We start from the raw sequence: 15,966 nt of genomic DNA, 5'->3' as shown, positions 1-15,966 counted from the left end.
ACCCATACTGCAACTTCACCGTCAGGTTTGCTGAAGCGTGTGCACACTGCAGGTTTTAATACAGATATTATTAATAATGCTTAACAATTAATTATTGATAATATCAATCATAATAAATGCATATATTTATTGTATGACAGTGCAGAATGAGAAACTGATAAGAAAGTTTTTACTTTTTATAGAGTTATGGCTAATTAGTGTTAGATCCTGCCAGAGATGACAGAGAATACACCAGACCAAAAAAAAAAGCCACAGAGGCTGGATTGTGGCTAAATTGATTTAGAGGCTAAATCAAGGGCCAACAACTCTGTGTATTTCACTGCACTCAGATCTTACTATTAAGAAGTAGTGGAGACTCCATAGCACATGCTATCATGCTAATATAAATTAATTAAATAATTAATAGATTTTTAAAAGGGTGCCTGAAACCCCACTTGTGTTTCCAAGTCAGTTGATCTTGGTGGTTGTGGGCACCTCAAAGACAACTTCTGCCCTGAATAATAATAAGAAGAAGCCTGTACTTAAATTTTGCATGCAAGTCATGGGATGGCAGTGGGCAGTGTTGCCATGCCTAAATAATTTATGCTATCCTCGTTTTCAAAGAACTTGTACAGTAGAAGCATCCAGCCAAGAGCTCCTCCAGGGAAACCAGTCTGGAGAGGTCCTGCAGCCACACTTCCATTCTCCTCAGCCCACACCCTTATCTCTTCAGCAGCAGCTTGTGGGGTGTTGTAACCTCTGACCCAGGGAGCCTGAAACTGATGCTTGGGTTTAATGTCTGGAGAATTCCAGCAGTGAAATAACAGTCTGTGTGTGGAACAGGCACAAGATCAATAGGGCTCTAGTGCTGCTTTTCCTCCCATAGCACAGCCGCACCAAAGTTCTGCAGACTCTCCACAAGTGGCCTCACACACTGCTGCTTTCCTCACTCACAAGACAGGGCTGTTTATTTGCAGATTTCTGCTATTTACAAAGTAGGAACTTCATTGTTTTTATTGCTGGCTTTAATGGGATTACAGATGAATAGATACCTCTGACAATTGTGTAATGGAACTTTTTTTGTTTGGTCTGCCTTCCTAAGAAAGTGTCCTTCACATGCTTGTGCTGTCTGCACAACTAACCAAATTATATTTTCCCCAATTCACTCATTTCAGCCAAATTTGCCTGAGTGTAACTGAATACAGGAGAAAGACTCAAACTGTGTCCTCTAGTGGGCAATACACGCTGCCACTCCCTCAGGCAAAGAGGCAGGGGATGTTGGAATTTTCAGGGAACGCAGAGGGAATTGAGTTCATTTTTATGTTGTCTTTAAGGATTGTTACTTCACACTTCACAGTGTCTTGACCTCACAGGTGAAAGTCTAAGCCACTTTTTCCCTCACCTGGCCCAGAGTGACTTTTCACCTAGAACTCTCTCCCTAAACCCTGTAATTTAGTTAGACGCTGTTCCCGGCACCTTACACTTTTGGAAAACTTTGAAGAGCATAGAGCAAATGCATTCAGCACTTTTCCAATATTTGTTGACAGAGGGCACTGATGATTGGCTTGAAGGAGTTGAAGGCCTGAAGCACAGCTCCAGTGATCAATAATCCTTGGAACATCCTGAGTCAAGGTTATTTCTGCCCAGAAAAATGAAATAAGAGTCAGGATGTAATTTATTTAGCCCATTCATAAAAAAAAAATTATGGTTCTAAGTACAAAACAATAACAAGTAAAATTGTGATGTTAGAAACAAAGATAACAAGCTAGAACATCTGAATATGAAAATAAAAGCAAATCTTGCCTAAAATATAACCACTTGCTGTCAGCTAATGAACTACAAATAATGAATGGATAGTACAACCAAGAGCAGATAAACCCACGGTGTAAGAAACCTAAAAATTATTAATAAATTTTGTCTGTTCCCGAAGAAACTAGTTGTATACTCTAAAAGGAGTCAGCAACAGTCATAAAGTCCATTTTGGAGGTAATTTCACACCTGAAAATTTGCAGCTGAGGAAGATGCTTGTCAAGCCAAGTAGATGAATAGCAGGTATCCTTAGTCACCCTTCAAAACCACAGCAAGTCCAACTTGGCCTTATCCAAAGCAGGATAGGTGCTCAATTCAAAATTATTAAATACTATGAAGTATTCACTCAACCTTTTTTTCTTCTTATGGTGTAGCAGAATATGTGGAGAGATGAAGCTACTTCAGTGCAATGCTAATGGATCCTTCCTGGTGGTGTGCCTTTCTGAAGGAAAGTGAATTGCAGCACAATATAACTGGGAGTTATTTCCCGTCCACCTAAATGTTCAGAAAATTTCACACATTATGCATGTGGGAGATAAGCTAAAGTCTAATGTCAGCACTTGCCACTACAGACATCTGCAATAGCACAGCCAGGTGCTTGCTCACTCTGTTTGATCTTTCAGTTTCTTCTGTACTTTCAAAGGCACCTCTGCAGGGTGGGTGTAGGGTGCTGGAGACTTTGGACATTAGACATCCATGCTCAGTTCTATGCATGTGCAGATAACTGTAGAGCTGTGGCAACTGTGAGAAACCTGGCTGAATTGTTTGAGATCAGATCTGCTGTGTTTGGAAAAGGACACTTTCCAGAGTCTGGAACCTGCAGCTGCAGTCCTCGTTAAACTCTGTGCTACTGACAAGAGAAAGGACATGGTTTCACCAGAGCTGGCCACCAAGCAGGGTGTGGCATTGCAGGGAGCCATTTGAGGGTCAGAGACCGTAATATTTTCATCTCTTTTGAGTGAATTCAGAAAATGCATCCCCCAACAGCTCTGTCTCCCTGCATAAATGATGGTCCTCTCAGAAAATGTTTGAGGTTTCTCATCTTATCATTTTGCTAATCATCTTGATCATGAACTCTCTGTACATTCCTTCACGGTTTGAAGGGTTCAGTGGAAGAGCCACACGAATTGAGCTCCTGTGATTCTAGCAGTAACTTACCAGTGTACCCTTTCCAAAAGACAGCCACACCCTGCAGGTCCCAGGACCTCTATCACAGGGCTCTCTAATGGCCCAAAGGACAACCTGTGTTTTCCAGTCCCAGCTGGCACAAAAGCAACACTGCAGAAAGACAGCCATCCTAGGTCAAAAGGGTGCAGCAGTAATTAAATTGCGGTTCTGTGCTGAAAAGTGACAGTATAAAAAATGCTGCTGTAGGCTTCTCTGTTTATCGTGCTTCCTTGACTCCAAATGTACTCAGTGTGCAGCTGAGATTTTCTGTCTTAACCTGCCTCTTTTCCAAAGCTAATGTGAATCAGAGTCAGGTCAAAGTCCTTTTTTCATTCCCTGCATTACTACTATCAGGAAAGGGCATAACTGGCCAAAAGAGGCCAGTAGAAAGACATGTGTCATCCTATCACACCAGAATTAATCCTTAGGTCTGTCTGACCAGTCCAGGCCCAGTGGTTCCAGCACTGTTTACTGCATAAGCTTCTACGTACTCTCACTGGTGATGGCTCTGCAGGTATAATATAAAGTAACATATACTTACAGCTAACTCAACACAGGAAACTGATAAGGGAAGGAAGCAGTTTTGCTAGCAAGAAGAGAGACCATTTCAACATAGCCATTTTTCTGCCTGGAATGGCACTTTTTGTGAGCTTGGGCCCTAGGGCAAATCACTTCATGATGATGGTAAATGAGCTGAAAGCCAATCTCAGCCAGCAATAAAATGACAGGATAGGATTAAGAAAGAGGTAAGTGGTGATCTATCAAAAATATGGAGTATTTTTGACAAAAGATGTGATGAGGAAGCCAGAGGCTAGAGAGAAGGAAGTAATGAGGATAAAAAACTAGAAAACCACAAGATGGACAAAGAAAGATGAGGGGACCTAAAAGGGTTCAGTCAAGGAGAGCAAAAACAAGGAAATCATCTGCAGAAAAAAAGGAATTAGAAGTTACCCATATAATTGGAAGACAGGCATTAGAAATTAAAAGGATGAATGAGGTAACTATGTTAAGAAGAAGCACAGTAGAAGAAGAGAGAGGAAAAACACTGAAGGGGAATGAAACAGAATTTTAGGGGAAACAGGTTAGAAATAGGAGAGTTTTGCATCCCTCAAAACATGGAACCACCCCTCAGTATTAATGAAATCTATCCCTGATCATATAAGAAAAAAGTAAAAAAAAGTAAAATTAAAAAAAAAAAAAAACAGGCAACTTATTTATCTAAAGGGTGGGGTGTAAATGTGTATATTTTGCTTTAAGTTGTGCTTCAAATGCAGGAATAGTTTCATTTTAGGGCATCCTCAGGGCTTTTGTACTGCACCATTTAACAATGTTGTAAAAAGGGTAATCCCACTGGCTGTTCTCCAGGGCACTTGATGGTTAAGGTTTCTACAAAGCAGAGTCATGTTAAGATGTTGCTATTTTGACCATGTTCTTTTCCTAGAAGACTTTTCTAGGGCAGTATGTCATTTCTTTTTGAGTGCCCATCATCCCTATTTTGCTGACCTCTCTCTCAGAAAGGTTGTCTATTAGCATTTATTTTGTGCTGTGAAAAGTCACTTCAAAAGCTCAGTTATATATTCAAAGCCCTTTATATATTAATCATCTTCTGCTTTGAAAATAGTATCTATACAAATGAAGAGATGGTATAAATTAGTCTTTTACACTAATCTTTTCATCCCAAATTATAATTTCCTTATTCTACTTCATGCTCACAATCCATCTTTGCATTCATCTGAGCTCAGTCCTCTCTCACTTTACACTTTGGTCATCTCATCTGAAAGAATTAAAACAAGATTTGACCTTATGTATAATCTCCCAAAGGTGTATTTGCATTGTACCAGGAAAGATTTAGCTGTCTGGCTGCTGCTGTCACTACCGTCTTTATATCGCTGTGATGACTTCCTAAAGATCAGATGCAGAACTTTATCTGGCTGGGTTTACAAAAAAACAAAAATTACGAGTACTGTTCCACTCTACCTGGAAACAGTTTAAATCTAAATGCTTCTAATGTTCCTCTCTGGCTGATACATAATAATCTAAACTACTGGGAAAGGAAAGTCAAGTCATAGGGAAAGGAATACTGGGGTGGGAATGAGCGAATGAGGTAATCAAACAGATTAAAAGCTCTAAACTCAATGGTTCTCAAACACCAGTATCCATATCTGCTACTGGCTGTGGTTTACTATGTCTTCCTTGTGACAGTGAATAAGAGGGATGTTTTTCATAATAGATCATATTTTATCATTCTTTAAAAACTCAATTTCCTGCTAAGCATTCTCAGAATTTAAGCAAATTTCCCATGCAGTACTAATTTTTAATATTCCATAAATTATGCCTCCTGGACATAAAAATTAACACAATAGTCTAAATTATTCATCACAGGAGAATTTATGGTCCTTTAAAGAGGACACAAATGACCAGTACAAAATAATTTTTTTACAGGTTTAAGTACAATTACATCTCCTTTTACCATCCCCTTTACATAACATTATAGGCTGGTACACCGAAGGAAGCTCAGAAATTCTATTCAACGAAGTAGTGTTCTTGTATCTTTTACAAAAGAGATTCAACTATTAGTAAATTTAATGTTATGTACAAAATTACCCACTTTTTCTCCGCACCCTTATACTTTTTCTGAAAGATACTGTAGATAGTGATTTGCAGATAAGGAACTGGAAATCGTATGTAGAATACAATAGAACAGAAGAACAGACTAACTCATGTATATACTCTTGAAAAGCTTGAACTGAAAACAGACTGTGCTGACTAATACATGCTCTAACTTTAGAAAAAAATTCAGATGCATGTGAAGCAGAAAAAAAGATTCACTCTTACACTACTAAATGAAAATCCCTATAATAAATATACAAAGGCCATGAAGGACCCCAAAATTCCTTATTTTTGGATCTGAGATAGCTGGAAAACTCTGTTAATGGTGGAAATATACAACAGGTTGGTGTATATAGGCCGAGTGCATAGAAGTATGTCCACCCTTAAACAAATGCAAGAATTATAAGTGTAAGGTGAATAAAAGAAAATTTTGTACTGTAAAGGCAGTTGCTAGGATATCTTTCTGAGAACATATGTATGGTAAAATAATGGGTTTGGATTAGCTGCTGAGCCACATTCTGATATTTATATGTCTGGCTATTTAAACCCACCAATTTTTGTACACAATCTCTTATTCCAAGAGAAGACTAAAGGACATAATTCCTTATTAGTGTAGCTGCAACACAAGATACAAAACAGGCCACGGTTTCTGAATTCTTAGTGCCAGTCTAATCATGACTGAACAACTCAGAGTGAGTGGGAAAAAAAATCACTGGAGTTTCTCCAACTTGTAAAAGAAGAAATATGCTTCTTTTGCCTAAAGAAAAATCTCGCTTGGATTAAAGGTAAGAAAAGGAGAAAAAAAAATTCCTTCTACTACTGCCATTCTTCACAAATTGGAGATAGATCATATTTTAATAGTCTACCTATCTTACACTGTAGCCAGGATCTACTATCTGTGGAACATTTTAAGACAATTCCACCACAGATTTGTTGAACAAGAGCTGAGCTGGGAGAAAGGAGACGGGAACACATTATATTATAGCGACAGGTTAGGGAAAAGCACCTGCTATTCCATATTCTGTTCCCCAATTAAGCATGGTCCTCCCCATCAGCATTTCTTAGGTTCTGGTGCAGTGCTGTGTAATTGTATTTCTATCTATCAGACTCCCTTTTCTTTTGTTTCTGTTGTACCGCAGGGCTGTGACATCCTTATTGCAGTTTTCACACGCTATCTTATATAATCTCATAAGAATTTCATTGGTGACATGAATATCTCCCCAGAACACTCCTCAGTCTTGCAGATCCTTTGCCAGGAAAGGCCATAAGTTCACCCTGGAGCAGTGTTTCAAGTCCCAAGTGAAAAAAAAATTCTCATGCTTCCAGAGGGGGAAAAAACAAGAGCAAGTCAACACACATTAAAGAGGAAACAGAGAGGGGTAGGAACAGAAACCGAAAGAAGAGTTAGTGTGTGACACTGATACACAATTTTGATTTTAAAAGTTAAATATTTAAAGCCTTATCTGTCTGAACAGTAGGCTACAGATGTACAGTTATGCTCCTAGATATCCTGGCAGGAATGTGCAGACTGTGGCTTTAGTCTCCCTTCTCTCCCAAAGGTTTTTAGTAGATGTAATGCTAATGAAATCAGTAGTTACTCCCCTCCAGACATTATGTATTTCCAAACTAAAAAGCTAAACTGAGTGAGACCATCATCCAGTCTTTGAAACAGTTTTAGGCAGCTTATACTAGGGTAAATATATGAGATTTTTAATATACACTGCCCTTTTTACAGTACCTCATCACAATGAATTTGATATGGTTTATGAAGATTCATTACCACAAATGTCATAATCTCAGAAAATCAAATAAGAAGTAGATAATGACTATCTCCATTACACAGGTGGCAAAGAAAAAAAAAATTAATAACCTGGTGGAGGATTTACAGTGAGTTAGAGAGATCAAGAAACATAACTTGGCAGGCTGACTTTCTTCCCCTTGGCACCAGGAACCAGTAAACAGAGATGAAGAACTGTTCAGCATTCAAATTAAAAAATGTCATAGAAGACTTATTACATTCCTAGTGTTCTGCTGATATTCCACATTTATGGGTAATGAGGAAGCTTTCAAAACTTTCATGTGTTTGTCTTAATTTCATGGTAATGCCCTTTGCTGAAAGTACAACAGTGGCAGTACATGTAAACTCATAATTTACCTTTAGGCTTTCTAATGTTCTGTTGGGAATATTTTTGAATCTTTAAAATGTCTTACTTTCACTGGGCTATTCACAGAGAAGGCTGGTTTGGAAAATCCTTCTACATATTATTTTACAGTTTAGGGTTTCTTGCAACATGTAGATAATATGGCAAAATCACTTACAGTGAGATGTTCAGGGAACTATAAGCATGACAAGCCATCTCTCAGACAGAGATGGCAAACATCTTTTTAGTGACAGGCAGAATGATCAGGAATAAAGTAACTGGCCCAGAAAATGCCTATATGCTAAGGAAACCTTCCAATTTTCCTCTACTCCTGTCTTTAAATTTGACTCAATTTTCGTTGCAGCACAGTTTAAGATTATTTAATAATGAATGGTAATGCATAGAAAACATGCAAAAATTAAGTATAGACCTTTAGGACATATAAGGATTTAATATTTAATATATTTTGTTTTTTAAAATGCAAGGAAAATGTATTTTCTTTCTCAGTCCTGTCCCTAAATCAGGAAAAAAATAATGTGAGAAAAGAGGCAACTTTAGTACTTCTACTTAAAGTAATACCCACTCAGTCTTGCTTTTGGAGAGCAAGACAGCAAAGCTCTTGATTTTCTCCATTTAGAAAGTAGACTGGCCAAAGTAAAGGTGTTTAATCACTTGCAGGGATAAACCTCATTTAGAACTGATGACAGTAAGTAAAGGAGTTTCTGTTCTCTGGCCATATTAAGTGATCTTTCACTAGGACATGACCTCCCAAACCTGGATAAAATAACCCAGAAGCCAGGGACTGAGCAGCCTTTAACTTGTCCTTCATCCTCCTCAGGACCAGATGTGATCTTCTCTCATCAAAACTGAGGCGTACTGGCAAGGGCTGAAACTGTCAAACTGTCAAGCCAAGTAATTCCCATTCAGGAGATAAACAGAGAGCTTCCCTATCCAAGCCTGGCAATGTAGCTCCAGATTTATTTTCAAATACAAGATTAAGAACAATAAAAAATAAAATCTCTTCGCAGAAATGTTTTGACTGTAAAATTCAGGATTCCCCACTGCTTACACTCCAAGACAAACCGTATTTCATCTCATTTCAAGTTGTACACATGGGAGAGTTAATATCTGTTGCTTCAGCTGATACATGGATGAACTCAGATCTCATTAAAGAGGTTTCAGAAATAGCACACATAAAAGTCATTCTAGAACTGATTATTTCTAAATGACAAATTTTCCTGCTACCTCTGCAGAGTGGGTAACATATCTATTCCCTGTAATACTGGAACTTTAAATAAGGGAAACAGGCAACATCTTGCTTAGGCGTAAGATCAGTAATTTTGAGCAAAGAAAAGACAATAATAAACAAGAGAACAACTTCTTTTATGCATCACTTCCTGCTCTATTTAGACCAACTGTCCACTACCATCCACAAACATGTTGCAGGTGTGAGAAGTTCCAAAAGACATCTGTTTGACAGGAGTCATCTGGAGTGTGGTCAAAGACACCAACTACACTACACACTTGGTGTGGCCCCTCTCTTGGCTTCCTCTAAGGCTTACTACTTGATAATTCTCTGTCATAAGCTCTTGGTGTAAACTTTTATTTAGAACTGACCCCAGACTCAGTTGCTTGCTGTGTCTTGACTGAGACAGCTGCCTGTACTTTGGACAAGTACCTTCAGTTTGCCATCTGCCCTAATCCCATGACAAGTATGAGGAAGACAAAATACTTCACTTCTGCATGCCCCAATGATAGATGAAATTATCGTGCATATTGAAGTCAGCTCTCCTGAGTTTTCCACAGTCTAAATGTTTGTACAAATCATTAGAATGTCTTCATCACCATTAGAAAAGCAAATCAATAGAAAACAACAATAGATCCAACAACTCAGCAACACACATAGGGAATCTCTTGCTGTGTACATTGGAACTACCTTTTGATGTCTATGTTTCTGATAACTCTACTTTCAAACCTCACAATAACTGGTTATCCTGCCCAGGTTAATGGCAGCGTGGTCTGGAGAAGCAGAAGGTATTGTTGCTGTCTCATCACACTGCACCACAACACACTTTAGGATGAGGTCAGGAAGCCTTATTTTGTCCAGGTTTGGAAATTGCCTCTTTAGAGGTGTCTTCTCCACAGATACTCAGATGTCACTCCAGTCCCTTGTACCCTGCATAGCTCTGTCCTCCTCTTCCAGATGAGCATGGACAGAGGAAAAACAATGACATTCAGTCCCACCTTACAGGCACCAACCCACAGGCCAAGTTAAAGTATCTTTGAAGAAAACTGTAGGCCCATACTCTGTCCCTGAACTGGAGAAGTGTGCCTTGGCTCCATCCAGCTGCACATGACTAGGTTCCCCTGTGCTCCAAAACCAGGCTGCATTATCCAGCTGCTAATAGGGAATGTCCCCTGGCTGTTTTAGCTCTGCTCCTATATCCATACCTGATTTGGGTAAGCACTGGTCAGAGCGGGATAGTAATATCAAAGTCTTAATACTAACATGACAACAGTTTAAGTTTGCAGATGGAACAAGGCAGTGTCTGGAGAGCCTGTGTAGCAATAAAAAATGTAGTCACAGATACAAAAGCTGGATGATTCTGATCTGACCTAAGTGGGCTGGTTGGGCTGCTGGCTGGGCTGTATGGGACTTTATCTTTCAAGGAGCAGTGAATAAAATGCTTGCCATATTGTTGGGTTGTTGTATTCCCTCTTTTTCCCCAAATGATTTTAACTCAGAGGGTCATAACTAGGCTGCAAAGGCACAGAAACAAAGTTGTTTGATAGGGCTGGGGAAAAAAAGACAGTATCATTTTGAAATAGGAGGATTTTTTTTTTTACCCTATAGCAAGAGCTAAAGACTGTTTGACTGTAAAATTCATCACACCATTATTGTATTAATGATGAAGAAATGGCAATTATATAACGCCATTAATCTAATGGTCCCAAAGTAAAGGGCAAAAAATTAGTAATGTGCCCTGGGGATGCTTCTAGTGGAGTACTGCAAAGAGCAGGAAAGATCAATGAAAATTGCTTCTGGCTGTTAACTTACAGCTGCTCCATCCCTACTGTTAAGGCAAGAGCCAAAGCAATAAAAGGCTGAGGATGGGACCTGAAAAGTAGCCAAAAGTAGGGTTATCTGGGAAGTCTGTGTTATGCTCAGCCTAAGGACTGTTTTATTTTCATGTATGGTATCCTTTAAGTAAAATCTGCTTTGTGACTCTGACGAGACAGCTGTCTCCATGGTCATTAAGCTGAGTCCTTTAATATCACCCAAAAAATTTAATGTTTGTTTAGCTTAGAGATATTGGTGAGAACAGGTTGTCTAGAGAGGGTAGTATTTCCCTACCCTTCCCCATGTGTGCCACAAGCTACGTTTGCCTAGTTATGCATCTGCTTACCTCTGCTTACAGCCTGTGCATGTTTTCATGCCTTGGCTTAAAATATGTCACTTGTGCATCAGGTACTGATAAATAGGCAGGATAGTGCTTTTTAAGGGCCCTGTCAGAAGTACCACATCCAGTATCAGGAAACTGGAGTAAGATAAATTCTTGCAATGAGGCACAATTTTTCAGCAATAAAGTAATTAAAAGCTGAAGTAATTTATCTGGGGATGGGGATTTGCAGCTACATAAAATGTCAAAGCAGGTTCAATACTTTTCTAGAAAGTGGTTTAATTCCCAGTTTTGGAATTTACATGTTTATATGGACTCCTGTGCAGCTAAAAGTGGAATCTTTAGTTTTAAACTCCATAGAATAGAATTAAGAATGAAATACTTCTATGTGCTCATTGCTGCCTAAGAGGTAACAACACATTTACTAGGATAACCTTTATTGTCATTATCATTAAATGTCATAAATTAGGCCTTAGAGGTTTTGAAACATTAAACAGAAACTTTCTACAGAACATAAAAGAAAATGTATATCTACTTAGGTTTTGATAAGCTACTTTTCTTGGGTTTTTTTAGATTCAGATTTTTGAACTTATTTTACAATACTAGCAAAAACATACTTTTAGAAAATGAAGACTGACATTCTTACTGGACTTGCATGATATCATAAACTGTGAATTTATGACAAACAAAAATGCTGCAAGTCTCCAACATAGATTGTGATAGGCCACAGAACTTTTTTCAATTCTTCACTTACCAGTGTTATACAGACTTCATAGGATGGTTTGATTTCCAGCTATTGCATTGATTTTTTTTTTTCTTTAACATTAATCAAGCCTACTTAAAACACACTGGCAGAAAGATAACTAACAAATATTTTCAGTTCAATATTGCCAAAAAATATTAAGTGTCTTTACTTCAGTCAACCCACTTGAGTTCAAATCATACATGTGGAGGTCCAGGCACAAGCGTGTTTTATCTCAAATATTCAGACTCTTGCCGCAGGGGAGCTGAGCCAACTTTCTTTTCTGCCTTGACACTCATTTTCAGTGTACCTGCCTCAACTCCCCCACCCTCCTGTCTATCCATGGGGCAGGACCAACGTGGGATCTAAGGACTGCTGATGCTCCTTCTTCTCTCCTTCCCTTACCTTATCTTGGCAAAATGTGGCTATCATATTCTACTCATTGACCCATCCTGATGAAGGCTGTTGTTAGAATTGTGAGCTTGTTGAAGAGTAAATGTTGTAAATGTCAAGGGCTTGTTAACTGACACTCGAGAAGTTTGTGGATTGGGAGCTTGGTGAAGTGTGTTGTAAAAGTTAAGGGCTTGTTAGCCAACACTTCTGAGACTAAGTGGTGGGCTAGTTGCGGGAGTTAAGATGATTATACAATAGAAGCATAAAAGTTCCCTGACATAAGGACTGGTGTCTTTGTTCAGCCTGACAAGAATTTGTAGCAAATGTTGTGCCCAGTACCCAGTGGGTCATGACAGCACATTGAAAACTTTTGGCAAGACATTGAATTAGATTTCTGTAGTAAAATGAATCTTCAGCAAGGTTGTCCATGATTTCAGGAGTGGATATTTTGGTATTCTAGAATGTCATCACATGTTTACATTAAGAAGGCACTAAGAATTTTGCCTTAGTCAATGTTCTTCAGACAAATATATTTCTGTGCAAGAAAATCCTTTGTTTCAATGGAATACTCCTGTAGCAGCAGTATGGTGATAAGAAACTCAGGAGCTGATAAAAGAAAGGTCACAGTGATGATCAAAATGTTTTAAACATATCCCTACTATAGAGATTACAAGCCTCAAGTGGCTACAGTTTAGGCTGTCAAATTTCTCTCTTATATGAAAGATATTTGGTGAATACACTTTGAAATCTGCAGCCAGGAGATGGTGCATCCTCTAAGAAACTATTCTCAGAGATAAGAGGCCAAGTGCACATCAGAGGTGATTAATGACAAATGTATAATCTCTTCTAGGGATGCAGGGGGCAGGTAGAGGACAGTGCAGCAAAAGTGCATGGGAAAATAGTCATGGCATCTCTGTGCATGGTATCCTGAACATGCCAGTGCCACAGCCTGCATTGCTGCAGTGCCTGTCATTGCTAACACCCTGCATGAAATTGCCATCATCATGCAAATGCATGCATCAGTCCAGCTCTCCCAATGTATCAGTGTAATCAGCACATCTTGACTTGGAAACATCCTTCAAAGCTTCCTTGGTTGACAGCATCCCTTGTGCAAACTTTTTTAGGGCACAGACAAAGAGTATCTCTGTTGTAACTGTAATTGCAAGTAATCCTTCTTTACTTCTAAATTTTAGACCATTAACAGCAGCACTGCCAGGACCATCCTGGCACATAGTGTTGCCATTAATACCACTTTCCTTCACATCCACCAACACTCACAAACTTTAGAGCTGCATTGTTCATTCCATAGAGATTTTGCCTCCTGTGATCTATTACTTTCAATTGTAATTCTTTTTACTGCATTTGCAGTTAGACTGCAGTCTAACCACATGAGACAGAGTCACGCATTGGTTAATTTACTGAGTTCTGATGCACTGCACAGTTTGGTTCCAATATCTAGGGTAGCTCATTAAAGATGGAATTGGATATCTCTGTACTGCAGTGCAGTGTGCAATATGGACAGCTTTAAAAAATTAAATCAAACACTGCAGTATGGCAGAAACACATAACTACTGAATTTCCTACAGCCCTACTAAAAATATATAATATTAACTACATAAAAACAACCACCAAAAAAACCCCCCAAAAACCTAACTACAAAGTTTTATGCCAAACTTGGAAGTTAAAAATGAAATAATTCCTATCAGTGTCAAGGTGTTATATTCTCTGACTCTAGAAACTACATTCCACAGGCATATATGACCTACCAAGCTGTATATACACTAGAGAGCATGTTCTGTTAGCCAGCTATCAAAGGACAATGAAAAAGCTGAAGCATAAAAGAAAATCAACATTTTCCTTAGCAGTGTTAAACTTTCAGATAGTCAACAAGTTCTATATACATTTGGTATACAAGCTGATGGCAAAATGAAACTCCAGCAGGCTGTTGTGGAGAGCAGTAAGAACAATCTCCCAAGAATTCAGACCAGTCAACCTACATTCACTTAAGACAACTTGGATTATTATTTTCTAAGTTTGTATTAGTTTTTATGTTCTCCAAAAGCATAGTGTGAGAAATTATCAAAGACCTTTGAAAAATGATTTGGAGTTGTTTTGTTTTTTTTCCTTCAGGGAAATCTATTTTTAACTAGCAGGCATTTTTATATTAAAAAAGATTCTTGTTTTCAAAACTTTTTTTTTTCTAAATCTAAGAATCAAACTGAAAAATGAAACCAAGAAGTTTTGCCAGAAAAAAATATGAGGATCCTAATTTATTTCCCTTGGGGTATGAGAAGGAAGCAAAAAACCCCCAAAAGCAGCAACAACCCTTTCAAGTTAATACTTTTATGAAAAGATATGCTCTAGGTGTAGAATCTCTTTCACATTAGAAATTATATTGAAAATTTCCAGTAATCAATAATGTGTTCCCATAGTCTGTATAATCCTCTACTTCTCTTTTCTTAATTTCCACTCCGTTGTTCTGATACAAAATAGAGAAGTCCTAACATAAATCATTTAGCAGCAAGACCAGGCCCCAGCTGTCTGCAGGGTTACACACACAATAACTCTCATCCTTCCCTAAAAATAACAGCTTGGAACCCGTGCTCCTCTGCACACCATTTTCCTATGAAATATCCTTTTGTTCTTGACCTCTAACTTCATTTTCCTAACAAATTCTTTCCAATGATGTGCCAATGAATAGCATAGGCAAATTTTTTATTTTTTTTGCTGGACAGCACCCTAGTTACTTACTCATTTAGTACAGACCATAAACCCTTAATACTACCGTGGCTTTCTTCCTAGTACAGTAAAAATTAATCAATTAAGACTTTCTCCAAGCTAAACTCATCTTGTTATGAGATCAAAGTTTACTGTGACATTTTCAAATGTGCAATTATTTTCATTCTAGAGAAGCATATTTGTCAGCTCACACAGGCATTGCAGAAACACCTTCCATGGAAAGCCTTACATTCTACAATGTCTGCCATTACGTTGTGTCAGACTTTGGGCATGCAAGGGTGAAGCCAGATCAGAGATGCAGCAGAAGTCTCTTACTGACTCATGAAGGGATAAAAAGAACAAAATCAATAACCCACACAAGTCACTGAAAGTTTTCATAGTGGGTTGTTTTTTTCCTGCCCTGCCATCCAAATTCTGAAAGAGAAACAACCCTTTTCTGTCCCAAGCTCTCCAATCCCAAGCAAAATGTTTCTGCCAGTTATTGCTTTCAAACTAGACTGCACAAAGTGGTTATCTTCTCATCACCTTGACCAACCTGAAAATTCTCTGCTCATTCTATTACTTTATTTACACCTTGAGGAATCCCTTTCTTGGCCTTCCTTTTTTCTTGATTAAACTTTTGTTTAATAATTTTAATATTAAAGATGCAAAATCTAGACATCTTCAAATATCTCCTTCCCTGAAAGAAGCTTGATTACAAAGCTGGAGCCTCCAGTTTGTTAGGAAGTCAAATAATGTCATGCTGTTTGGTACATTTTATGTATCATGTAATGAATATTTCCTAGCATGTTGCTCACACACAGTAATGACGGTACAAATTGACTATGGAGACCTAAGAAAACTGGGGATTGCCTGTAATCTACAACCAAGGCTCATATAATGACAGTCATTAATTTCTCGAAGGTTGTTCTTCTGCAAGCAATGAGAAAAGTCCTAGATGCTCACTGTCTTTGTGAAATTTCTTCCAAGTCTGAAGAAGGAGAAA

General features: G+C 38.3%; 1 long non-coding RNA gene across 1 annotated transcript in view; it reads right to left on the bottom strand.

Annotated features, from left to right (window-relative positions):
- Positions 1-862: 862 nt before the first annotated feature.
- The window catches only part of LOC136291740 (uncharacterized), a 32,641-nt gene continuing 17,537 nt past the window's right edge, over positions 863-15,966 (bottom strand). Inside the window, exon 3 of the long non-coding RNA XR_010721685.1 lies at positions 863-1,618. This is a non-coding gene — a long non-coding RNA (uncharacterized lncRNA). The remainder of the gene's footprint in view (positions 1,619-15,966) is intronic.

Source organism: Chamaea fasciata, unplaced genomic scaffold (genome assembly GCF_029207755.1).
Source record: "Chamaea fasciata isolate MVZ Bird 193981 ecotype frontalis unplaced genomic scaffold, bChaFas1.0.hap1 SCAF_7, whole genome shotgun sequence".
Classification (NCBI taxonomy): Eukaryota; Metazoa; Chordata; class Aves; order Passeriformes; family Sylviidae; genus Chamaea; species Chamaea fasciata.
Note: the sequence above shows the minus strand (reverse complement) of the source record. Positions and strands in the feature narration are given on the sequence as shown.